Genomic DNA, 27958 nt, shown 5'->3' on the forward strand with positions numbered 1-27958 from the left:
TGCCTATTCTAAGTACTGCATATAAATTGAATCATATAATATTTGTCCTTTTGTGTCTGGTTTATTTGATTTAGCATAAAGTCTTCAAGGTTCATCCATGTTATAGCATGTGTTAGAATTACATTCATTTTTGTAGCTGAATAATATTCCATTGCACGCACACAACACATTTTGTTTATCCATTTATCTGTTGGTGTATATTTTGGTTATTTTCACCTTTTGGCTATTGTGAATAATGGTACAATGAACATTGGTGTACAAGTATCTGTTCGAGTTCCCACTTTCAATTCCTTTGGGTATATACCTATAAGTGGAATTGCTGGATCATACGGTAACTCCACGTTTTGCTTTTTAAAAAACCACCAAACTGTTTTCCATAAGGGCTGCACCATTTTACATCCTCACCCTTAACGCAAAAATTTTCTAATTTTTTCACATCTTCGCCAATATTTGTTATTTTCCATTTGCCATGTATATATAATAGTCATCTTACTGGATGTGAAGTGGTATCTCAATATGGTTTGGACCCTTATTTCCCTATGACTAATGATGTTGAACATCTTTTCATGTGTTTGTTAGTCATTTGTGTATCTTTTTAAGAGAAATGTCTATTCAAGTCCTTTGCCCATTTTTGAATGGAGTTGCATGGTTTTTTTATTGAGTTGCAGTTCTTCACATATTATGAATATTAATCCCTTACTATATGCTTTAAAATATGTCCTCCCATTCTATTGGTTGACTTTTAACTCTCTTGATAGTGTCCTTTGACGCACAGAAGTTTTCAGTTTTGATGAAGTCACATTCATCTATTTTTTTATTTTTTTGCCTATTCTTTGTGTGTCATATTCAAGAAATCATTATCACATCTAGTGCTATTAAGATTTCCCTTTATGTTTTCTTCTAAGAGTGTTACGATTTTAGCTCTTTAGTTTATTTAGTCTTTTGTTTATGTCTTAGATTCATTTTGAGTTAATTTTTATATGATACAAGGTAAAAACCTAACTTCATTCTTTTGAACATGAATATCCAGTTTTCCCAGCAACATTTGTTGAAAAGGCTGTCCTTTTCCCACTGAATAATCTTGGCACTCTCATCAAAAATCATTTGACTGTATATCCAAGGGCTTATTTCTGGCTTCTCTATTCTATTTTATTGGTATATATATCTGTCTTTATTCCAGTTCTACACTGTTTTACTGTTGCTTTATAGTAAGTTTTTAAATGAGGAAGAATGAGTCCTCCAAATTTGTTCTTTTTCCAGATTAATTTGGCTATTTGGGTCCCCTGATATTCCATATGAATGTTAGGATGGCTTTTTATATTCCTGCAAAAATCTTCCTTGGGATTTTGACAGGGATTCTGTTGAATCTGTACATCGCTTTTATGTCATGTTGTTGTCTTAATAATAGTAAGTTTTCCAATCTATGAACATAGGATGTCTTTCAATTTATTTATGTTCTTTAATTTCTTTCAGCAATGTTTTGTAGTTTTCAGTTTACAAGTCTTTTGCCCCTTAAGTTTATTCCTAAATATTTTATTATTTTTCATGCTATTGTAAATATAATTATTTTCTTAATTTCCTTTTTGGATTGTTCATTGTTAGTGCCTAGAAATGAAACTTCTTTCTTGGGTGTTGGTTTTGCATCCTGCAACGTTGCTGGATTCATTTATTAGCTCAGACGGTGTTTTTGAGGAATGACATATAAGAGCATGTCATCAACCTATCTATCTGAGCAAAGATATTCTTACTTGTTCCTTTTCAATGGATGGCTTTTCTTTCTTTTTCTTGCCTAATTGTTCTGGCTAGAACTTCCAATATTATGTTGAATAGAAGTGGCAAAAGCAGGCATATTTGTCTCATTACTGATTTTAAGGGAAAAGCACTCAGTCTTTCACCGTTGAGTATGATATTAGCTGTGAGGTTTTTTTTTTAATATGGCCTTTATTATATTGAAGTTTCCTTCTATTCCTGGTTTTTATAGTGTGTTTATCATGAAAGTCTGTTGAATTTTTAAATACATTTTCCTCGTTGATTGAGATTATCGTAGGACTTTTTTCACTTTATTCTGTTACTGTGGTGTTTTACACTGATTAATTTTCATATTAATCAATTGAGCCACCCTTGCATTCCAAAAATTCCACATGGTATATAATTATTTTAATATGTTGCTGAATTCAGTTTGCCAGTATTTTTTGAGGATTTTAACATCAACATTCATAAGTTATTCGTCCATAGATTTCTTTTCTTGTAGTGGACTTGCTGGCTTCAGTATCAGGGTCCTGCTAGCCTAATAGAATGAGATAGGAAGTGTCCCCTTCTCTTCAACTTTTTTGAAGAGTTTGAGAAGGATTCTTTTTTTAATGTTTGGTAGAATCCACCAGTGAAGCTATCTGGTTCAGGACTTTTCTTTTTTTGGTAAATTTCTAATTGTTGATTTAATCTGCTTACTAATTAGAGGTCTATCCAGACTTTCTTCCTAATTCAGCCTTGGTAGGTTGTGTGTTTCTAGGAATTTGTCCATTTCATTCAGGTTATCTAATTTCTTGGTATACAGTTGTTCTCCTACAATCCTTTTTATTTCTGTAAAATCAGTAGTAATGTCCTCATTTTCATTTCTGATTCCAGTAATTTTGACTATTCTCTCTTTCTTCTTGATCAGTCTAGCTAAAGTTTTGTCAATTTTGTTGATCTTTTCAAAGAGCCAACTCTTGGTTTTCTTGATTTTATCTGTTATTTTTCTGTTAACTGTTTTATTTATCTCTATATTTATTAGTTCCTTCATTCTGCTAGCTTTAGGTTTACTTTGTTCTTTTTCTAATGTTACATTGCTTATTTGGGACCTTCCTTCTTTTTTAATGTAACTATTTACAGCTATAGATTTCCCTTTAGCAGTGCTTTCACTTTATCCTATAAATTTTTGCTATGTTGTGTTTTCATTTTTCATTCATCTCTAAGTGTTTTCTAGTTTCCCTTGTGATTTCTCCTTTAACTCATTGATGTTTAAGAGTATGTTGCTTTATTTCCACAGGTTTGTGAATTTTTCTGTTTTTCTTCTGTTATTGATTTCTGCCTTCATCCTATTGTGGTCAGAGAAGATATTTTGCATGATATATGTCTTTTAAAATCTATTGAGATTCAATTTGTAGCCTACCATATGGTCTGTTCTAGAGAGTGTTCAATGTGCATTTGGGAAGAATCTATATTCTGTTGTTGATTGAGTGTTCTGTATATCTGCTAAATCTACTTGGTTTATTGTGCTATTCAAGTCCTCTATTTTCTCACTTATCTTCTGCCTAATTGTCCTATTCACTACTGAGAGTATGGCATGGAAGTCTTCATTACTGTAGAACTGTCTATTTCTCCCTCCAAGTCTGTTAATTTTTGCTTCATATATTTTGATGGTCTGTTATTAGGTGCATCAATTTTTATAGTTGTTATACCTTCCTGCCGTATGGAAACTTTTATGTCTTCATTTTCTCTTATAACTTTTTGACTTACAGTCTATCTTGCCTGATTTTGATATAGACTCCCTTATTCTCTTTTGGTTACTCTTTGCACAGAATATTCTCTCCCCCCATGACACACAAGACTTATAATATTCATATACATGATACAATGAGAATATGCATCCCTTGAGAATATGCAGTGTTATGTGCAATTTAAGGCAAAAGAATTTTCTCATTGTTAAGGCATACTAAAAATCAAGAAAGTGAGAGTGACTTTATAAGAAAATTGAGACCCAGCAATGTGTCTTTTTTTGAGACAGGGTCTCACTCTGTCACCCACGCTGGAGTTCAGTGGTATGATCACAGCTTACCACAACCTCAAGCTCCTGAACTCAATTGATCCTCCGACCTTAGCCTGCTGTATAGTTGGGACCACAGGCATGCACCACCACACCTGGATTTTTTAAAAAAATTTTTTGTAGATATGGGGCCTGGCTATGTTGCCCAGACTGGTCTCAAACTCCTGGTCTCAATCAATCATCCTGCCTTGGCTTCCCAAAGTGCTGGGATTATAGATGTGAGCCACCATGCCCAACCACACCAGTGTGTCTTAACAATGAGTCTTGAGACACTATTCTGGGAGGTAAACTTTGACCTGTAGTTTCTCTGAGCAAATATAATGATGAGCCATGTCATACAGTGACCCTATTTTATTTCTAGATAGAAAAGATTTATTCTTCTTTTCTTCTCTATTGTGCTAAGAATCAGCACCAAGAAATATCATTAACTTTGTATGTGAATCCAATTCCCACATTATAGCCAGAATTTAAAAATTTATTCACTCTCATTCACTTTCTTAAAGCACTTTGATCAATAAATGGTTTCTAATACTTAGAGAACAAGGTACAGGAGTAAAACATACACACGTTCAAAAATTCTAGAAATAAATTTTTGAATAAACAAAAATGTATCAAGCATTTATTACATCCACAGCACCATAAAATAGAGAGGTACAAGAGCCAGTAACAGCAATCAAAATGGATTTTTAAAAAGATGCAATTTGCAATAGCAACAAACATCAATAAATCAACTGATAATAAATTTAACTAAAGATGTACAACAAGGGACGATAGAGCAGTGCAAAGTTAGCTATAATGAGAAGCTATAACAATTCTAGGCTTAAAGAGAACCCAAATAGGCTGGGCACAGTGGCTCACGCCTGTAATCCCAGCACTTTTGGAGGCCAAGGCAGGAGAATCGTTTGAACCCAGGAAGCGGAGGTTGCAGTGAGCCGAGATCATGCCACTGCACTCCAGCCTGGCGACGAAAGCGAGACTCCGTCAAAAAAAAAAAAAAGAACCCAAATAAAAACTACAAGAGAGAGTCACCTCCAGGAAAAGAAGTATAACCATTTAGAGGGATCCAGCAATCCACTGAGACAAAGCAAGGAAAAATAAGTATCCTCTCTTCAATCTCTCAATCTGATTGCGTTTTCAAATTTAAACTTTTAATTTCACAGTAGAATTTAAATTTGTCCAAATTCTTCTGGTTATGTTTCTCATTTGTCGTGTGTGTGTATGTGTGTGTGCGCTTGTGTATTTATGTCTGTGTAATTTTATCACATAGCTTTGTGTATCCAATACCACAGTCAAAGTACAGAACAGTTCCAACACCACAAGGATTCATCTTGCTGCCTTTTTACAACCACGTTCCCCTGCATCTCACCCCTCTCACCCTCCTGAACCCTGGAAACCACTAAACTCATTTCTATAACTTTGTCATTTTAAAAATGTTACACAAATGGAATTATACAGTGGATAACCCGTTTACTCTGTTGTTCATATTTTATCTTTTTTTCCTTTGATGGAGTTTCACTCTTGTTGCCCAGGCTGGAGTGCCATGGCGTGATCTCGGCTCACTGCAACCTTCACCTCCCGGGTTCAAGCAATTCTCCTACCTCAGCCTTCCAACTAGCTGGGATTACAGGCTCCCGCCACCATGCACAGCTAATTTTTGTATTTTCGGTAGAGACAGGGTTTCGCCATGTTGGCCAAGCTGGTCTCAAGCTCCTGACCTCAGGTGATCCACCTGCCTCAGCCTCCCAAAGTGCTGGGATTACAGGCGTGAGCCACCATGCCCAGCCCATATTTTATCTTTTATACCTTGTTGATTTTCCATCCGGTAGTTTTGACAGCTATTGAAAGTAGGGTGTTACTATCCCCAGCTATAATTGTGGACTTGTCTGTTGCTCCTTTCAGCTGTCTCAGTTTTTGCTTCCTGTATTTTGAGGTTCTGTTGTTTGCTGCGTGTAATTCAGGATTGTTGTCTTTTCTTAGTGTATTGATCCTTTTTCATTATGTCATGTCCTTGTTTGTCTCTAGTAGTTTTCTCTACTATGAAGTCTACTTTGTCTGATATTGATAGAGCTATATCTTCTTTTCTTTTTTTTTATTAATGTGTGCATCGTTATCTTTTTTTACCTTTTACTTTTAACTTACCCGTGCTGCTGAATTTTGTTAGTTTCTTGTAAACAACATATAGTTTAGTGATTTTTTTAAATTCACTCTGCCCTTCTATAGTTTTTAGTTGATGAATTTTAACAATTTACATTTAAAGTAACTATTAATATATTAGCACTTAAGTTTGCCATTTTATTTGTTTGTTTTTCTCACTCTGTCATTCAGGCTGGAGTGTAGTGGCATGATCATAGTGCACTGTAACCTTGACCTCCTGGCCTCAAGCCATCCTCATGCCTAGCCTCCCAAAACAGTGGGATTACAGGTGTGAGCCACCATGCCTGGCCTATTTTATTTTATTTTCTGTTGTTTTCCTTTTTCTTTTTTTTTTTTGTTCTACAGGATACTTGAAGATTTTTTTCATATTCCATCTTTAGGATTCTATTTACAGCATTTTTTAGTATATCTCTTTGTATAGTTTTCTTATTAGTTGCTTTGGGTATTACAATATACATATGTGAGTCATCACTGTCCACTGGTATCAGTATTTTACTTTTCTGTTGTTGTTTTTTGTTTTTAAGACAGGGTCTCACTCTGCCATCAGGCTAAAGTACAGTAACACACTCATAGCTCACTGTAGCCTCCAACTCCTGGGCTCAAGTGGTCCTTCTGCCTCAGCCTGCCGAGTAGCTGGAACTACAAGTGTGTGACATCATTCCTGGTTTTATTTTATTTTATTTTATTTTTTTAGAACAGGATCTCACTATGGTGTCTATGTTATCAAGCTATGTTTGAAAACTTTCCAAATTTGGTGAAAGACATAAACCTAGATTCAAGAAGCCAATTGAACCTCAAATAGGATAAATCTAAAGATGTCCTGGCCAAGGAACATCATAATCAAACTTCTGAAAAGTAAAATTAAAAAAAAATCTTGAAACCAGACCAAGGAAGAAAAACACACATTACCTATGGAAAATTCCAATTTGGATTTCTTGTCTGAAACAATGGAGGCCAGAAGGAAGTGGCACCACATTTTTCAAGTGTGGACAACAGAGGCTCGTCAGCCATGAATCCTCTGTCTGGTGAAACCACCCTTCAGGAATGAAGAGGAAATAAATGCATTAGCAAATGAAGGAAAACTGGAAGAATGAGCAGATCTATCCTAAAAGAATGGCTAAAGGAAGTTCTCAAGCAGAAAAAAAATAAAATAAAAGAAGGAATCTTGGAGTGTTAAGAAGGAAGAAGGAACAACAGAGCAAAAATATGGATACATACAATTGACTGTTCTTCTCAGGAATTTCTGTTTATTGGTTTATTTTTTTGAGACAGTGTCTCACTCTGTCACCCAGGCTGGAGTGCAGTGGTGCAATCGTAGCTCACTGCAGCCTCAAACTCCTGGGGTCAAGTGATCTCGCTTCAGCCTGCCGAGTAGCTGGGGCTGCTGTTCTACCATTTGGAGTGAGATGTGAAAACCACTCTTCCATTTAAGTTCCTTTCCCTTCCACACTCTTAAATATTATTGTCTCTAGTACCATATAGTGTTATGTTTCTGTTTCAAGCATCAAATATGATTTATAAATTTCCTGAGAAGAAGATTCAGGCACAATGCCTCACACCTGCAATCCCAGCACTTTGGGAGGCCAAGGCAAGAGGATCACTTGAGCCCAAGAATTCAAGACTAGTCTGGGCAATATAGGGAGAGCCTATCTCTACAAAAAATGAAAAGTTAACCGGGTGTGGTGGAACACAGCTGTAGCCCTAGTTACTCAGGAGCCTGAGACAAGAGGATCACTTGAGCCCAGGAGTTCGAGGCTGGAATGAGCTACAATTGCACCACTGCACTCCAGCCTGAGTGACTGAGTGAGACACTGTCTCAAAAAAAATAAACAAATAAACAGAAATTCCTGAGAAGAATAGTCAATTGTATGAATCCATATTTTTCCTCTATTGTTCCTTCTTCCTTCCTAATAGTCCAAGATTCCTTCTTTTATTATTTTCTTTCTGCTTGAGAACTTCCTTCAGCCATTCTTTTAAGGTAGATCTGCTCATTCTTCTAGTTTTCCTTTATCTGCGAATGCATTTATTTCCTCTTCATTCCTGAAGTGTAGTTTCACCAGACGCAGGATTCATGGCTGATGATCTTCTGCTTTCAGCACTTACTTGAAAAATGTGGTACCACTTCCTTCTGACCTCCAGTGTTCCAGATGAGAAATCCAAATGGGTGCTTTCCTATAGTTAATGTCTGTTTTTGTTTTGTTCCTTTGGTTTTAAGATGCTTTTGTCTTTAGTTTTCAGATGTTTGATTATGATGTGTCTTGGCAGGGACTTTATTCTATTTGAGGTTCAATTGGCTTCTTGAATCTGTAGGATTATGTATTTCACCAAATTTAGGAAGTTTTCAGCCATTATTTCTTCAAGCTCCACGCTTTCAGTGCCACTTTCTTTCTCTTTTCTTTCTGGGATTCTGATGATTCCAATGTTGGATCTTTTATTATTGCCCCAAAGGTCTTGGAAATTCTACCCATTCTTTTCAGTCTCTTCTCTCTGCTGCTCAGATTGTGTAAACTCTATTGGTCTGTCCTCTATTCCTTCTATCCTTTGTCATCTGTCTTCTACTATTGAGCTAAATGAGTAAGATTTTTATTTCAATTATTTTGGTTTTTAGTTATATAATTACCAGTTTGTTCTTTTTAAATTACTTCTTTGATGAAATTTTTGTTTTTTCAGTGTTTTAAAAGAATCTGTAATTCGTTGTTGAATATTTTATGATTGCTGCTTTACTATTCTTACAGATATTATAATTCCAGTATCTGATTCATCCCAGTGTTGGTGCCAGTTGATTGTCTGTTTTCATTCAAGTTGTGATTTTCTGGTTCTTAGCGTGATGGGTGGTTTTAAAACTCTATCCCTTCTGATACAGACATAAAGAGAGAGAGATATATATATATACCCTTAACATTTGGTATCTATATTATAAATCTCTGGGTCTTATTAACAAATTATTATTATTTATAATTAATAATAAATCTCTTATTTTAGCAATCAGTCACCCTGTTTAGATTTAGCACACAGATTCTGACCTACTTTTATGGGTTCTGGTTCCAATGACAAACTAATTTTTAAAGCTTTTACAGTGTTACTTTGATCTATTTGGTTTATCTAGTGCTACAAGAACTTCTGCTTGTCTCTGTATGTGCTGCCTAATAGGGTGGAAGGAAATTCCCTAGACTGAGCCACCTGGTACCTCCACATTGAGGAGGGAAGTCTCAGGCCCAGAGGAATGATAAGGCTTCCCAAGCTGCCTGCTTGTTGCGATGAGATTTTCCTGGCCAGAGATGCCCTGCCTCCTGGTGTCTCTCAGTGGGTGAGGAGAGTCTCTGGCCTGGCAAGGAAGAGCATGTCCCCTGGCCACTTATTGTCAGTAGATTTTCTGATTTACCCCACTTGCTAATGCCTCTGGGCTCACCTTGTGTTGTCAGTGGGTCTCCCATTTGATCCAGCACAGGAACGAGGCTACCTGGGCTGCCTTCTGTTGCTAAACAATGGTCAGGAAACTCCAGGGCCTGGGTCACATTTTTCTGTCGGCTGGGTAGCCATAAGATGCCCTGCCATTATGTTGTTCCTCCTGTCCTGGGGTCTCCAACAAGTCTGTGTTCTTTCCACCTTTCATAGGTGTCCTTTGTGTCTCTTATATGGTTTCTAGAGTTTATAGTTCTGCTTAGAGGGGAGGAGCAGAGGAATGAGTGTGCCATACCATCTCAACTGCAAATCTGATCTCCTTGTGGTGCCTCTCATTGACTAAATCCTACTGTAAAGGAGAAAGTGAAAGAGGCTGTCAATGCAAGACATGAAGGCAGCCTCCCAGAGCACAGGACAGAAAAGAGAAGGCTGAAAAGCAGATATGGAAAGGCATGCAGAGACTATCCAGCACAATGACCATTATTCTGTGAAGGAAAAATCAAAACACGTTGACATCTACAAAGACTAAGGGCATTTACACACCAACACACAACTTTTTTTTTTTTTTTTTTTTTGAGATAGAGTCTCACTCTGTCACCCAGGCTGGAGTGCAGTGGTGTAATCTCGGCTCACTGCAACCTCCGCCTCTTGGGTTCAAGCAATTCTCTGCCTCAGCCTCCTGAACAGCTGGGATTGCAGGCGCCTGCCATCACGCCCGGCTAATTTTTTTTTTTTTTGTATTTTTAGTAGAGACAGGGTTTCACCATCTTGGCCAGGTTGGTATTGAACTCCTAACCCCTTGTGATCCACTCGCCTTGGCCTCCCAAAGTGCTGGGATTACAGGCGTGAGCCACCGCGCCTGGCCAACACACAACTATTAAAAGAACATCTGAAGAACAGTAACCCCAGAGAGGAGGGTAGAAAAGCAAGAGAGTGAGATGGGAAACCACTAAGATGTGTTGGTATATTCAACAAAACATTTATCAACCATCAAAAAACCTAATTCTGGGATTTAAAAAAGATGATACTCAATCTCTAGATAAAAATCGCAAGGAACACAGTGATTGGTTCAATGAGCAAGGTGTAATACCACTCCCATCTTGTTCTAGAAAGAGAAGCAGTCTTGGGTAGCTTTAGACTCCGTTAGAAACTTTGCAATCATAATGGATGCTAAAAGAGATTTAGGGGCTGGGCATGGTGGTTCACACATGTAATCCCAGCACTTTGGGAGGCCGAGGTGGGCAGATCACTTGAGGTCAGGAGTTCGAGACCAGCCAGGCCAATATGGTGAAACCCCATCTCTACTAAAAATACAAAAACTAGCTGGGCATGGTGGTGCACACCTGTAGTCCCAGCTTCTCAGGAGGCTGAGGCAGGAGAATAGCCTGGACCCAGGAAGCAGAGGTTGCAGTGAGCCAAGATCACACTTGGCTTATGCACTCCAGCCTGGGCCACAGAGTGAAACTCTGTCTCAAAAAAGAAAGAAAAAGAAAAGAAAGAAATTTAGGGAAACTACTAAAAGAGCAGCTGTTTAGTCTTTAGTTTCTAATTCTACATAGAAGGGAAATGGAAAATACAGAAATATTTATCAATTTTAAATAAGGCCAATAAAAAACAAAAGAGGGAAGAGAAACAAAGCAAAAAGATGATAAAGATAAAAGAAAAAATCAGTTGCACCATTAGGGCACACAGAGCTTGCAGAAGACCTGGATGAATCATTTGATTCAGCAAAATGCAAATGTTTCCGTGAACTGAAGGCAAATCATGTATAATCTGTGCTTTGTGCTCAAAGTACTTTAAAAAAATAAAGCAGCTTTGCTTTCTCACAAAAATTGATAATTAACCAGCTCTCTGAAGGATCTATTGATGTGGGTTGGGGGTGTTAAAAATCAATCCCTGGAAAAGCTATTTCCTGCTTCTCTCTCTTCTTTCCCCACCCTGCCTCCTCACCCTCCTTAAACCCTGGATCTTCAAATCCCTTTCAATCCTCAGAGCCTAGCACTTGTTTTGCCCCAGGGGATAAAATGTGTAGGGAAAGTAGCAATGAGTACATAAATCATATTTTTACAATAATTTTTCAAAACAGTAAAACAACCAATAACAGTGACTGTGTCTAATTCATCTTCAAATCCCCAGTACGTACACAATAGTGAATGACACACAGAAGTTATGAATATAAGAAAGAAACAAAGAAACAAAGAAAGAAAGAGAGAAAGAGAGAGGAAGAAAGAAAGAAAGAGGAAAAAAGAAGGAAAGAAAGAGAGAAAGAAAGAAAGCAGGAAGGAGAATCAACAAACATTGAGCATGTGCTATGTGCTGAGCACTGAGGAAACATAATTGCAAAGGTGTGGCATTTTATTTATATAGTTGGTTATTTACTTATTTATTTTAGGCATGGCTTTTAAATTGATGGGATCTACAGCTGATGGTGCTGAAGGGACTTAGCTCCATTTGCAAGAATCAAGGAGATTTCCTAGACAAGACAGAGGCCCCAGGTCGCTGTAACCCATGCTCTCTTTGCTCTCTTTCTCCTGATCCTCACTGCCTCTTACCCAGCCGCTCCTCACCAGTGTGAGTGTGGTAGGCTGATGACATCTCACCCTGCATCCATCCCACTCTTCCTCTTGCTTAAAGTTGGAAGCATAGCTCCAGCCACATGCCCTCTTTTTGGCAGTCTCTCACCTTAGCAACATCTCCATGGGCAACAGTCTTAATTAATTCTTCATTAAGGTCACAGGTTCTTGAGTTTCAAGTCATTTCTTCAGGAGTCAGGAGAGTCTTTCACCAGATGCCACATGAGAAATCGCTGCTGGATTATATGTCCAAGATGTTACACAGATTCTCACCTTTAAATCACCTTCTCTTTTGATCACAGTGACTAATTAGCAGAGCCGATGCTGAAATGCAGAACAGTGACTAATTAGCAGAGCCAATGCTGAAATGCAGATAATCTGGTTCTTACTGTGATGGGCCATTTCTGCTTTTCACAGTGTTCTCAGATTTTTCAAGTTCAATCTCAGCGCCATGCCATGTGTGCTGGTCTTCTGAGGACCTATCTTAACCACCCATCCTGCACTCTAGGATACAACTGAATGGCAACCTTCTTCCTATCCACCATGCAGGCCTTAAGAATGCTGTCCTATTCAGAGAATGTCATCATGTGGACAAAGTCCTGAGCAATGGATGAGGATGACAACTGATATGACAGCAGTTTGTTTTCTCAGATGAGAGGACAAGGACAATGGAAAGAGGGGAAAACTCTTCTGTGGACATCAGCTACTCAGCAGTGAATACAAACTGAGAAATCAAAGGAGAACTTTTTTTTTTTTGAGACAGTTTCACTCTTGTTGCCCAGGCTGGAGTACAATGGCATGATCTCGGCCTCCCAGGTTCAAGTGATTCTCCTGCCTCAGCCTCCTGAGTAGCTGGAATTACAGGCATGCACCACCATGCCTGGCTAATTTTGTATTTTCAGTAGAGGTGGGGTTTCTCCATGTTGGTCAGGCTGGTCTTGAACTCCCGACCTCAGGTGATCTGCCCACCTCGGCCTCCCAAAGTGCTGGGATTACAGGCATGAGCCACTGCGCCCAGCCAGAGAACATTTTTTAAAAAGTGGCTCCTCTTATGTATTTATCTTCCAATAATCATAACTGCCTGGATTATGAGTGTCTCTTTCTTGGCTCTGAATCTGAATCGAGTAATATTTTCTGCTCCATTCCCATTTGCTCTTTTCTTGGCCTTTGAAGGACAAACAGAAGTTTGCCAGGATCAAACATGCTAATCCAGGCAGCGGCAGGGGTTTCTGAGGGGACAGGCTGCCCTGGGAGATGCTGAGAATGGCTGTTTGATTGGAGTATGTGATGCTTGGGGGAGCAGAGAATCTGTGGAAAGAGCCACCTGAGGGCTGGGCTACTGCCCAAACTTGAAGGACTCGATGAGCTTTGCTAAGAGTTTGACTTTACTCTCCAGGCAGTAGAAGAAAATCAATTTTTAGATTGAGAACATCATTACATTGAGAACATGTTGTAAGAAAAATGGTGAAAAAGTACAAGTGCTAAGGTAAGTAGAAGCAGGCAGCTGGTGGCCTGATAGACACCTGTCACAACAGCCCAGATGAGACCCAGTCTGCGCTAACGCAGTGGCCCAGGGCATTAAGGAAGGGCTGGTTTGAGAGCTACTTAAGAGGAAGTATGGACAGGAAATGAGAACCTAGAGGATGTGAGTATAAGACAGAAGTCGAGGACATGGGGTGAACAGTGGTACCTGCACTGAGATTAGATAGGTGTACTGCTCTACTCAGAATTCTTTTTAAAAATAGAGACGGAGTCTCGCCATGTTGCTCAGGGCTGGCCTTGAACTGCTGGGCTCCAGTGATCCTCCTGCCTCAACCTGGCTTCTACTCAGAACTCTTAAATGACTTTTCTGAGTCATAGCTAACAACCTGGAACCTGGAGCCCTACAGCCACATTTTTTCATACTGAAGCAGATGTACTGTTTTCCTACCAAATGACAGTCCTGTGAACTGTCCTTTACTGACTTTACAGAGTTACAGAGTCCCCTTTCTCCTTTCTTCCCCCTAGGTGAGTATATCCTCAAGAATTTACCCATCACTCTCTGTATTAGTCAGGGTTCTCTAGAGGAATAGAAATAATAGGATGGATAGATAGATAGATAGATAGACAGATAGATAGATAGATAGAAAGGGGAGTTTATTAGGGAGTATTAACTCACACGATCACAAGGTCCCACAATAGACCATCTGCAAGCTGAGAAGCAAGGAAGCCAGTCCAAGTCCCAAAGCTGAAGAACTTGGAGTTTGATGTTTGAGGGCAGGAAGCATCCAGCATAGGAGAAAGATGTAGGCTAGGAGGCTAAGCCAGTCAGTCATTTCAAATTTTTCTGCCTGCTTTATATCCTGGTCGTGCTGGCAGCTGATTAGATGGTGCCCACCTAGATTGAGGGTGAGTCTGCCTTTCCCAGCCCACTGACTCAAATGTTAATCTCCTTTGGCAACACCCTCACAGACACATCTAGGATCAATACTCTGCATCCTTCAGTCCAATCAAGTTGACACTCAGTATTAACCATCACACTCTCTTTTCTTTTTGCACTTAGTCTTTCAATAAGAGAATGAACACTTAGCTGTCTACATGCCCTGCCCTGTGTTCTCTCCCCCAGTCCGTCATTTCCAAATGTCCGTGAGCCTCTTGGATTTACACTGCTCACCTGCATTGCAAACTCAGCATATTCAAGGAGGACTAATCATGACCTTCCGCTGACAATTGGCCCCCTCTATCAACACTGCCTCTACTGCCCACATATCAGTCTCCCAGGCTAGCAACCTTGAGGCCACTTAAGTAATAAAAGAGCATGTGTTCTGGAGTCAGACAGATTCTGCGTAATATATGACTCAACTAGCTACTCATCAAATGACTTTGGCCAAGCTAATCAACCTTTCTGAACCTCTGCTTCTTCAATAGGAAAGTGGGGTTGATAGTCCCTAACTCAGAGGAATGCTATGGAATATCAGTGAGATCCTAAGGGCTGATGGCCCATAGCAGGGCCCAGCACAGTCAGCTATCAAGTAACACTGGTTCTCATCTCCTACATCTTTTCGTCTGCTTCCTATTCAACTGGTCGCCAAGTCCTTTAGTCTCTTCCTACTAAATCCTGGATTTTTCCCTTTTTCTCCATTTCCATGATGAGTCTAGGCTACATGTTTTCATACCTCAGCTATGCTAACAGCCTCTGAACTGGTCTAACTACCTTATTCTCTCATGTGCTGGTCAATATTTCATGTTGCCATATTCCTATTCCTAAAGCCATATTCCTATTCATAAAGCATTGCCTTCTCCTCTTAGACACACTCGATGTGCACAAGTTGGGTACTGATATGAATATTTCTAAGATGTGTGTACGTGTATGTGTGTGCTTCCTCACTCTCATTTTCTTGTAACTTACATGAAACAGAGCCTTTCTTGCTGCCTTCCAGCCCCTTAGTGTCCTCCTCGTAGCAGAGCACAGGGATTGGCAAGCAGTGAGCACTCAGCCAATGCCATCAGCCCTGGGATCGACATGCCTGTTCCTGGAAGACTGTTCAATTTACTGCAGTTTATTTTCTAGAAGATACAAAATTCATGATTTCATAGGATTCCAGAAAGTAGCAGTAGTCACAGGAAGAGAAAAGGCAGATTATTCCAGAGGGAAGTCTCCAGCCAGGCAGAACCCATGAGAGAAATTAATGTGATGAAGAACATGTGTGAAAGTTATAAAACCCTGCGAGGTAGTTGCCAGGAGATTGGGGGAAGGGAGAATGGGAACTGTGGTTTAACGAGTACAGAGTTTCGGTTTTACAAGAGGAAAAGAGTTCTGGAGACTGGTTACACAACAATGTGAACACACTTAATACCACTGAACTACACACTTAGAAATGGTTAGAATGATAAAGTTTGTTTTTTTAACCACATTAAATTTTTTAAAGTTGTTTAAAAAAAAAACACCTCTCTGAGGAAAATCCTAAAGAAGCTGAAGGCTGGGGAATTAATGAAGCAGGAAGGAAAGCACTCCCAGATTATGGGGTGCACCCTTGCCACAGTGTTCCCATCATAGCCTACATTACCTCTGCCACAGAGACCAGCTTGTTGCATTTAAGTTTCCTCTCCAGTTGTCTGACTCTCTCACTAGATGAGATGTGTCTTTAAAGCAGAAGTGACCTGTTTACTGTGGCATCCCCTATCCCTAGCACAGAATAGGTGTTACATAAAGATTTGTCCAATGTGAATAAATGAAGAGTTTGGCATGGTGCTAGACATGTTCTTTTCAAAGTGCTTTTCACATATTAACTCATGGAATACAGCTCTATGTGGAAGACATTTCTGTATTTGTTTTTTGAGACAAGGTCTTTTTCTGTCATCCAGGCTGGAATACAGTAGTACGATCACAGTTCATGGCAGCCTCCACCTCCTGGGCTCAAGGGATTCTCCCGCCTTAGCCTCCCAAGTAGCTAGGACCACAGGTGCACACCACTGGATCCAGCAATTTTTTTTTTTTTTCGGCAAATTTTTTTTTCTTCTTTTTTTTTTATTTTGAGATGGAGTCTCAGTCTGTCACACAGGCTGGAGTGCAGTGGCGCGATCTCGGATCACTGCAACCTCTGCCTCCCGGGTTCACACCATTCTCCTGCTTCAGCCTCCCGAGTAGCTGGGACTACAGGCACCTGCCGCCAGCCCGGCTAATTTTTGTATTTTTAGTAGAGATGGGGTTTCACCGTGTTAGTCAGGATGGTCTCGATCTCCTTACCTTATGATCCGCCTGCCTCGGCCTCTCAAAGTGCTGGGATTACAGGCGTAAGCCACCACGCCCAGCCAAATTTTTTTTTTTTTTAATAGAGGCAGAGGCCTTGCTATGTTGCCCAGTCTGGTCTTGAACTCTCAGGGTCAAGAGATCCTCCCACCTTTGCCTTCCAAGATGCTGGGATTACAGGCAAGAGCCTCGACACCCGGCTGGAAGACATTTCTTTATCCTCACTTTACAGAGGGGGAAACTGAAGCACAAAGAGGTCAGGAAACTTCTCCAAGGCCAAACAAAGTCTAACAACTTTGTTAAGGAAACTTCCCCAAGGCTACACAACTAATAAATGGTGATGCCGAGATTCAAGCCAGAACAGGCCAGCTTCAGAGACCATCCTTTTAACCACTTACCATGCTGATATTCAGCAGATGCGAAATTGGAAACACAGGTCAGCTAAAAGTCCAAAGTCAAACTGTAAGTGTATGATGAAGCCCTACCATACTCGCTGCTTTCAGGAAATAACTGGAACCTGGCCACAAGGGAGACAGACTGCCTCTGTGTGAGTAACGTGTTCACCAGCTTCCAGTCAGAGGCGGAAGGGCTACACTTTTGGGGCATCTAGAGTTTTTTTTACTGTGTGTGTATGTTCATGCATGTGTGTTGTGTGTTGTGTGTGGTATTTGAGGTGTGTGTGTTTTGTGTGGTGTGTGTAGTGTGTGTGTATGGTGTGTGTATGTGTGTGGTGTGTGTTTGGTGTGGTGTGTGTTGTATATCCGTTGTGTGTGCTGTGTGTGTTTTGTGTGTGTGTTGTATGTGTGCTGTGTGTGGTGTGTGTGGTGTGTGCTGTGCTGTGTGTGTGTTGTGTGTGTGGTATCTGTGTGATGTGTGTGTGTTGTATGTGTATGGTGCATGTGTGGTGTGCTTTCTGTGGGGTATGTCTGTGTGTGTGTTTGCTTGTTTTCTTCCCACTACTAGAATCTAAGGCCCCTAGGGTAAAAATCATGTCTGATTCTCCTAAATCTCCAAAGCCTGGCAACAGTGCCTGGCACAGAGTAGTTATTTAGACAAGGGAGGAAGGAAAAAACAATCTTAAGCCAAACTACCATTTATGGCAACAGATCAATGTCACAGTTCAAAGCATCTGTAAGTCTATGAATTTCTAATTAATCTTAGAAGTATTATTTCATATCTTCCAAATTCACTATTTGACCTTCAGTATGTTTATTACCCTTGTGGAGCAGGTGATTACAGTAAGAAAACTGAGCGACAATTATCCAACATTTAAGTCCCCTGCGTACAGCACGAATATCCCCAATCCAATAAACAAACAATGATCCTTGTGAATATTTACAAGGGAGCGACTGTTATAAAGTTCCAGAGAGTGCACAGTAGCAGCAACCAAAAATTCACAAGTAGAGATGAAAAGTACAAGCTGGGCACAGACTGGTTCCAGGTGATAGACGGACTGTGGAAGGGAGGGTGGGGGTTATGAATTCCCCAAAATCTCATGCAAAATATTGTGTACTTAGACACGTTTGTGTTTTTCCGGAGAAATGATTCATAGCATTCATTATAACCTCAAAGGGCTACTTAACTAAAACAACGAAGTCATAACTGTGACTTCAGTACAGTTGGTCTTCCGTATCCGCAGGTTCTGCATTGGGGGGATCCAACCAATCACATTATTTTCAATCTGCGGTTGGTTGGATCCGAGGATGCGGAAGTAGAGGATACAGAGAGCCAAGCTGACGTTTTCAACCTGCGACTGCTCGGATTTTGGTGTTTTGGGGGAGTGCGACTGGGTCCTGGAACCAATCCCCTGGGGATATGGAGAGTCACCGGTACCTTGGCTCATCTGTTGGAAAAGAATGTGTTTCTGCAGGGCACCAAATGATGAAGAACTATAATGACTCCTTGCCGTAAACTGAAGGTGTGCTTCAAGGCTCCGTATGGATGGAGAGAGCAAGAGAAAGGATATAAAATTTGTGAAACACCTAGGAACTGGACAGATGTAAGAGTTTCATGCAAAATTTGGTGCTAAGGTGCTAGTTATTTCTATTGCTCTAATTACTGATTTTTTTAGAAGTTGAACAAAACTGATTCTTTTTGTGTATGTCTTTGTAGAAAAACGGAGTTTGAATTACATGAGAATGAGGAACAGGTCAGGCCATGTGGCTATCTAGTTTTCAAGACCTCTCCACTGCTCTTCACCCAACATACTGAAAAAAACTCTTGAAACACCATCAACTTTGTTAAATTATTTTTTCACCTGAAATACACAGAAAACATCTCCATTTCTTTTCTCTCCTCATATCAAGCAATAATCAAAACCAAAATCCTAGACTATTATAAATAGTAGATGGCATAAGATCAGTTTTCTCTTAAAAAATGACCTGGGGCTTGTAGGGAAGAGGTTCATAAGGAAACACAGCAGGGGAAGAGGGGAAAATTCTAATGTTTCCCAGTACTTTTCCTTACTGAATTTCTCTAGCTACTATATTTAAATTTGGCTACCAGTCATATAAATACAAAAAGGTAAATAATGTCACTCTACTTTCTTGAGAAAAATCCCAATTCTGTGTAATTACAGGGCAGGAGACAGATTACACCAGGCTAGGGGTTAGAGCCTTTTGTTTGCCTTTTTGTTATCACCTGTCACAATTTGCTGGGAAGGTAAGAAAACACTGCTGTTTATCTGGATTCAGGCAATCTCTAACTTTTAGAAACTTCAAGGTTTGACTGTGACCATGTTGGCAGAGCCTAACAAATTGCTTTGCAAATGAAGTAGACAACACTGATTGATTGTGTTTTACAATACACCACTGGTAGAAAAAGAAAAAAAAATTTCTTCCCCTAAATTGAATTTTAGTTCCATGTATGCTTCTTTCTCAAGAAAAAACAATAGAAATTAGGTCAGTTTACATATATAGGCTGGCCATAAAATCTGGGAAACAAAGATAATAATATTTAATTTTGTATATGTGGAATATATTGTTGATATTATATATAGCTGCCTGTGCTGAATTTAAAGACACATCTATTAGGTGTTAATGTGAAACTGTTACTGGAAATGGGTCCCGATACAGCCCCGAGAGAGGGTTCTTGGATCTTGCGCAAGAAAGATTTCAGGGTGAGCCCGTAGAGTAAAGTGAAAGCAAGTTTATTAGAAAAGTAAAGGAATAAAACAATGGCTACTCCATAGACAGAGCAGCCCTGAGGGCTGCAGGTTGCCCATTTTTATGATTATTTCTTCATTATATGCTAACAAGGGGTGGATTATTCATGCCTCCCCTTTTTGGGTCATATAGAGTAACTTCCTAATGTTGTCATGGCATTTGTAAACTGTCATGGCGCTGGTGGGAGTGTAGCAGTGAGGATGACCAGAGGTCACTCCTGTCACCATCTTGGCTTTTGTGGTGTTTGGCCGGCTTCTTTCCTGCAACCTATTTTATCAGCAAGGTCTTTATAACCTGTATCTTGTGCCGACCTCCTATCTCATCCTGTGACTAAGAATGCCTTAACCTCTTGGGAATTCAGCCGAGGAGGTCTCAGCCTCATTTTACCCAGGCCCTATTGAAGATGGAGTTGCTGTGGTTCAAACACCTCTGACAAAATGATAGGATTTGTACTGAAAGCTCAGCATACAGTTGACAACCATGGGGGCAAATTGGAGCAGTAAAGACAAACTTCATCCTTAAAGCTTCTCAGCCTCTACTTTCCCTTCAATTATCTAAATGAATCGGGTCACAATAATTTCTTTGGTGGGTGTGTGCATAACGTAGTTAGTTGCTGTTGCATGCAGCCGCACTATAGGAGAGATGGCTCTCTTCAAAATAAAGCATATTTCATAGCTCTTGAACTGAATCATCACTACTTACATGCAAAGAAATAAGTGTGCAACACCCAAATCAAACCAGGCCCACTCCCTGCTGCTTTTTAGGTAGCTTGTTTAGTAGAGAGCTTTCCTGAGTCTCAAGACTCCAATGCAAATGATGAAGGCTATCAGGAGAGCACAGCATGGGGCAAGCGCTGATACAAGAAGGAAGATCAAGTTGACCAGATGATCCAGACATTTAATAAGAACTTCCCAATCAAAGTTTTCAGTATTCAAATAATTATACAACTGTTGACTTTTTTTTTTTTTTTTTTTTTTTTTTTTTTGAGCCAGGTTCTCACTCTATCACCCAGGCTGGAGTGCAGTGGCCGTGATCTTGGCTCACTACAACCTCCACCTTCCAGGTTCAAGCGATTCTCCTGCCTCAGCCTCCCCAGTAGCCGGGATTACAGGAGCATTCAACCAGGCTCAGCTAATTTTTGTATTTTTAGTAGAGATGGGGTTTCACCATGTTGGCCAGGCTGGTCTCAAACTCCTGACTTCAAGTGATCCACCCACCTCAGCCTCCCAAAGTGCTAGGATTACAGGTGTGAGCCACCATGCCCAGCCGACATTCTATTGAATAGAAAGAGGAAACTATGTATTAGGTTTCAAGACCTAATTCTTTCCCATGTTTTAAAATAACATGTCTAAGTGATTACAATTTTGTGTGGTTCCTACCTTAGGCACTTTCTCTAGGAACCTAATGCTGTTAGAAACATTTGGTGAAAAATAATTTACAATCCAGAAAGTTTTCCTGTTTCTAAGATAAGAAAGCCTGTTCTGCCATCCCAGCAGGCAAGGGTTGTTTAAGTTACTAGATAACAAAGTTGTTATTGATTCTAGTATTTTTACTCTTCCTGATTCCCTGCAGTGCAAAGGGAGTTTGTCAGACCAGGAGTGATTTTTATTAAAAAAAAAAAAAAGAGTAGTTGCTATTGTTGTAACTGGCCTCATTGTGACAGATGGGATCCTAGTGTTTTCTCGCTGCCCTTTACTCAGGAGCTAGGAGAACAGAAAGCAAATAACCAAGAAACCAACACACTCATAGTAATCTGGATTTCTCAGAGTTGAGCCACAGCACTTGGAAATCAAATATTGGCTCCTCCTGAACGCCCCTTTTAGCCTGTTGTTGTTAACCAGTTTAACATTCCCTTATCACATGCTCATGTGGGCAGAATTAAATGGAATTAGCTGCAAATTATATAAAATTCATTTACCTTTAAAGGAAGCTATTTGGTCATGTTCAGTGTAGACAGAGCATTGCATTAAGACACAAGTTAATGGTACTGCCTGGAGATGAATCAATTTGCTTTGGTTTTATTGCCTCCCTTTATTTGTTCTTATGTGGTAGCTACTGTGACTGGAAATGCTCAGCTCAGGTTCAGAGAGCCCATGTTGTAGCCACATTAACATCTCAAGGAGAGTCCCACTGTTTCTAAAGAGCTCAGTCCAAGTAAACACAGTAGCAAAGTAAGATCATGCTGATCCTCCCTTAATACTTAGTCACAAAGAATGGATGCTGAACAAGGTGGCTTATGCCTGTAATCCTAGCACTTTAGGAGGCCTAGGTGGGAGGATCGCTTGAGGCCAGGAGTTCAAGACCAGCCTGGACAACATAGCAAGACCTTGTCTTTACAAAAAAAAAAGACAAAGAAAAAAGAAAAAGTTAGCCGGGCATGGTGGAGCATGCCTGTAGTCCCAGCTACTCCAAAGGCTGAGGAGAGAAGATTGTTTGAGCCCAGGAGGTTGAGGCTGTACTGAGGTAAGACTGTGCCACTGCACTCCAGCCTGGGTGACAGAGGGAAACCCTGTCTCAATTAAGAAGATAAATAAATTTTAAAATGGGTGATGTCTAAGAGAGAAAAGCAAACCTATGAAAATGTTGAGGATTGATAAGCATCTTCTCCATATAGGGGTTCAAATAACATCTATTGAACTTCTGCTTTCTGCACTGACTTAGGCATTTTTCCAAGATTTCTTCATTTCAACTTCACCACAACCTCATGATGCACAGCTATATTTTTATTTGAATGTGCGTGCTACATGTGTTCTTTAAGAGAGTATATAAATCTCTATATAACAAATTATGCTTGAGGTGTCTATTGTTGTTCTGAATTTATAATGTTCAGAAGAATGACTGTGGCCAGGCGTAGTGGCTCACGTCTGTAATCTCAGCACTTTGGGAGGCCAAGGTGGATAGATCAAGAGATCAGGAGTTCAATACCAGCCTGGCCAACATAGTGAAACCCCATCTCTACTAAAAATACAAAAAAATTAGCCAGGCATGGTGGCATGTGCCTGTAGTCCCAGCTACTTGGGAGGCTGAGGCAGGAGAATTGCTTGAACCCGGGAGGTGGAGGTTGCAGTGAGCCGAGATTGCGCCACTGCACTCCAGCTTAGGCAACAGAGTGAGACTTTGTCTCAAAAAAAAAAAAAAAAAAAAAAGAATGACTGTGTACGTGTTTAAAATGCAGACTCCCCAGTCTCACTCACCCCCATATCGTTATTCAGAAGGTCTGGGGTTGGGCTCAGATATTTTCATTTTATAAGCATCCCAGTGATTCTTGATATACACAGTTCATGAGTCACACTTCCAGGAACACTTCCCTATAAATCCATGTTACTTCATTGATTAGTAAGAGTTTGTATTTTTCTGAGATTTTCCTAAAGGTAAATGTGTTGCAATATGTAACTGGAGAAAATATAAAAAATAAATATGTTCAAATACTGTGTCTCTGTGCACAACAATACACTGCTAAGAGATATCTACCACAGGAAGAATTCCTAATTGGAAAATATGATAAAGTTGAGACCACAGTCAGTTAGCCTTTTACTTTAATCTTTGCAAGAGAGGCTGTGGACCTAGCCTACGCTGTCAAAAGAGAAGGCTTCACTTGTGCTGCTCTGAGTTTAGCATTGGCTCTCCCATCTTAACCCTATCGATTTCTAATTTTAACGTGGATTTGATTTGGGGGGACACACAGAGGAATCACTTTGACGGCAGTGTTCCTGCACCCTCACAAAGACAACCAGGGTTGACCATGACCCTTTTTCTGATGTGGAAAAAGCAGGAATGGGGCAGGATTTCAGCTCTGCTCTGGCCTAGAGACCAGAATGGCTCCCTTCCCTCCCTAGACATTTTAAGGCTTCCTCTGAGTTTATGATGACAGCTTCATCTCCAACCCACAAATGCAAGAACCACAGACAATGCTAGGGGAGTGGTCTCTGGCCAGAACACACTACTTAGATGCTGGGTTCCACACCTACTGGGCTAGCTAAGGCATTTTGAGTTGTGATTAGTTCACCCACTCAAGTCTTTATTTTGGCTTTCCCGGCTGTGAAAAAGAAGGCCCTGCCCCTTCTCCACACCTGTGGAGTCTCTCTGTGGTGTGCTGATGGCTGACATGAGAGTTCTCCAGCAATCCGCCTCCTCCAGCCCTTTTAAGCAGGACTGTACCTGGGGGCACATTCCCCTAAAACACTGAGTAATATGCCTACTAAGTACTTCCTCCCAGTGTTCCTGAATATACCTTTCCAGGTCTACCCATCTGGAAATATCTTTACACATTAGCTCATGGTGATAGTCTGCCATTCTTCTGGATGCAGTAATAGCCAATAGTTCAATGTTTATATGCACATTAAAAGCAATGCTGGGGGAGAAAGGAAGAGATGACCATTTATTGAATGCTTTCAAAGTGCCAAGAACATTAGATGTTTTGTCTCATTAAATCCTCACAAAAACAATAAAAAATATTTTCTGAGTACCTACTATATAGTAAGATAGTATAGTGTCACAGCCAACAGAATGGATTTTAAGGCCACATCAGGGCCAGGTGTGGTGGCTCATGACTGTAATCCCAGCACTTTGGAAGGCCGAGGTGGGCAGATAACTTGAAGTCAGGACTTCGAGACCAGCCTGGCCAACAGGCAAAACCCTGTCTCTACTAACAATACAAAAATTAGCCAGGCATGGTGGTGCGTCCTTGTAATCCCAGCTACTAGAGAGGCTAAGGCAGGAGAATCGCTTGAACCCCAGAGGCAGAAGTTGCAGGCAGAAGTTGCAGTGAGCCAAGATCGTGCCACTGCACTCCAGCCTAGGCAACAGAGCAAGACTCAGTCTCAAAAAAAAAAAAAAAAGACCAGGCATGGTGGCTCATGCCTGTAATCCCAGTACTTTGGGAGGCCAAGGTGGGCAGATCGTCTGAGGTCAGGAGTTCGAGACCAGCCTGACCAACATGGTGAAACCCGTCTCTACTAAAAATACAAAATTAGCCAGGCATGGTGGCACATGTCTGTAATCCCAGCTACTTGGGAGGCTGAGGCTGGAGAATGGCTTGAACCCAGGAGGTGGAAGTTGCAGTGAGCCGAGATCACGCCATTGCACTCCGGCCTGGGTGACAGAGCAAAACTCTATCTGGAAAAAAAAAAAAAAGCCACACCGTCTCTGCTTGGATCTAGGCTCTGCCACTTACTAGCTATATAATTCTAGGCAAGTAACTTACCATCACTGGGCCTCAATTTCCTCCACTGGAAAATGAGATAACAGTAATTGGCTCATGGGGTTAACATTGGAAAATATTTGAACAACGCCTGGCTCCATGCATTTGCCATTAGGATTACTATGTGCAACGGGGCCAGCTTATGGGACAGTGCTAGTATTTCCATTTTACAAATAAGGGCAGGGAAGCTTAGTGAAGTCATGTAACTTGGCAAGGGACACACAGCTTGTGCAGGGCAGAGCCTGATGTGGAGGACAGGCGTATGCAGCTCCTGACCTTTCTATGGCCCACCAAAGCCAGCGCATATTTCTACCAATGAGTTTTGGTCACTCAAAGAGTGTGCAGGCAGGTGCACAGTGAGAGATCTACAGGCGTTTGATCAGTACGTGTTACCGAAAATCTGGGTCCTTCAAACCATAAACCATGTGAAATGTAGGATGATTGAGGAAGGAGGCTGGAGGGTAGTGTGGGTCAAGCCTTCTTTAGGCTGCAGCAGGAACCCAGAGGTAAGGAGAGGCTCCTAGGAGAACAAAGGATTAGTCATAGGAAATGGTGGTGGGAGGAGGAGGTGGAAGGCAAAGAAAAGGAACTGTGTGGAAGCAAGGAGCTGGTTACCTAGGACTAAGCTCAGAAGGGAAGCAGCAAGGATTTCTGGAGACTGCACATCTGGAAGGTAGAACCAGAGATGAGACAACCAAAGGGGTGAGTCCAGAGCTGTAGGGGGTGAGCCACCGGGAACACCAGGAGTGGGGAGCAACAGCTGACCTCAGATCCTTTGGAGCCTCAACGTCCTTTCATACTTTTCCTTTCATCAGCAGAGTGAACTGAGGACCACGGAAGGATTAAACCAAAAGTGGAAAGAGCTCGTGTCTGGGGGCCCCACTCCCAGGGAGGAAGCGTTGAGCAGTGGCTGGAGGAAGCAGCAGACAGTTCTGGGGCACATGGAGCCCCCCTCCTGCCCCTCTACTCCTCTTACACCAGAGAGAGCTAACAAGGTAGGGAATAAGACAATTACCCAATTCAATTCGGTTTTTAAGCTGCTTTTATCTTTACAGTTCAGGGAGCACTGAATCATCTGGAAAATAATTTCAGCTCTCTGATTATTTTCACTAGATTGCTTAGCCCTAGGAATATTGGAAAACACTTCATTCAAAGTCTGAGGTCCTTTCCTCTCTCCAATTCCCACAACCCAAGCTGGGTTTCCCTGGCCCCTCTCAGACCTGGATACCAAATTCTGGGTATTTATTTATATATATATATATATTTTTTAAATTTTTTGAGACGGAGTCTTGCTCTGTCGCCCAGGCTGGAGGGGCAGTGGCCCGATCTCGGATCACTGCAAGCTCCGCCTCCCGGGTTCACGCCATTCTCCTTCCTCAGCCTCCCGAGTAGCTGGAACTACAGGCGCCCGCCACCAGGCCCGGCTAAATTTTTTTGTAGTTTTAGTAGAGACGGGGTTTCATCATGTTAGCCGGGATGGTCTCGATCTCCTGACCTCATGATCCGTCTGTCTCGGCCTCCCAAAGTGCTAGGATTACAGGCGTGAGCCACCGCGCTCGGCCAATTCTGGGTATTTATAAACCAGCAGGAGGGAAACATTGATTCAACTTAGGAGAATGAAAACCTGCCTGCATTAGTGCTCATTGAAGGAAATGCTAATGAAGAAGAGTGCAATCAATTATAGAAGTATTCTCATTCCACACATCACATAGTTTGCTTTACAGAATTTTCCAACTCAAGAAATAATTTTTATTTTCAACAGAGATTTAATTATAAAATGAATATAAATTCAATGTGCATTAATGATGTATACCTTGGAGTTAAGTGGGATTCATCTGTTTTTTTCATTTATAATGGGATGCAATGGCTTAAAAATCTTATCACCAAGCCAAATTCAGCCCTTAGCATGCCTCTGAAACCACCGAGGAAGACTTAGCCACTTACCAAGAACAAGGTAACCTGTGTTCTCCCGGGTGCAAACCGCGTCTCTGTGAAGGGAAAGGGGGAAGAGGGCCGGCAAGGACCTCCAGTATCAGCGAGGACTATCAGGACGTCCTGCTAATAAACGACTTTTTCACTGTCCACACTTTAATTGGTTTACAGCCTTTTTTGTTTATTTATCCATAAGAGCTGCTGTTAAATGGCTCGGGAAGGTGCTCGCCTAATGGCTCGGTATCGCTGCCGGGCCTGTTGTGGGCGAGGCGGCTTGGAGGGGGCGCAGGCGTCAGCGGGGATTCAGAGCGGAAACGCATTTCGCCTGTAATGGACTCGGCGATTTTACGATACCAGGAGCTAGATCCACGGGGAAGTACAACACACGACCTTACTCAGCGGAGGGTTCCGCTTGATGCGTTTTTTATACGGCTGTACGTGATAAAATTCCAGATAACTTTGTCTCATCTAATAATAATAATAATAATAATAACAGTAATAAATGGCTGTTTGACCTTTGCTCCCTGGGTCCCTTCTATAGGTCGCAGGCAGCAGAAAATGCTAATTGTGAAAGTGAGAACGCGCCTCCATGGAATACCCCCGGCGCTCCCCGCCTCCTCCCCCACAGCCGCGGGTACCCGGGTTTTTGCCGGCGAACGCAACCGGCGGATTTGCTTTCTGCTGAGAGCCTCTTTTCTTTCTGCAGGGCCGAGCAAAAATATTAAATGGAAGCAAATGAAGCATCGAAATGGGGACCAATTTACAGAAATGTGCAATTAGTTGAGAAGTGCAAAGTAAACACTCCGGGGGTGGCAGGCCAGGCAGGGAGCAGGGGAGGGAGAGTGGAGCGCAGACTGAGTCCAGAGTGGGTGTAGGGGTGCCCAGGGAGGAGGGGAAGGGGGAGGAAAAGGAGGGGGAGGGGAAAAGTGGCCGATCTTTGTCCTGAGCGGAGCTTGCCGTCCGTTCATAACCGCGTCGCCAAGTCAACCCGCGGCGACT

At 41.3% G+C, this 27958-nt stretch overlaps 1 long non-coding RNA gene across 1 annotated transcript in view; it reads right to left on the reverse strand.

Annotated features, from left to right (window-relative positions):
- The window catches only part of LOC129011485 (uncharacterized), a 98774-nt gene extending 71661 nt beyond the window's left edge, over positions 1–27113 (reverse strand). Inside the window, exon 1 of the long non-coding RNA XR_008493338.2 lies at positions 26972–27113. This is a non-coding gene — a long non-coding RNA (uncharacterized LOC129011485). The remainder of the gene's footprint in view (positions 1–26971) is intronic.
- Positions 27114–27958: the final 845 nt, after the last annotated feature.

The sequence above is a fragment of the Pongo pygmaeus genome, chromosome 14 (assembly GCF_028885625.2).
Source record: "Pongo pygmaeus isolate AG05252 chromosome 14, NHGRI_mPonPyg2-v2.0_pri, whole genome shotgun sequence".
In the NCBI taxonomy this organism is placed as follows: Eukaryota; Metazoa; Chordata; class Mammalia; order Primates; family Hominidae; genus Pongo; species Pongo pygmaeus.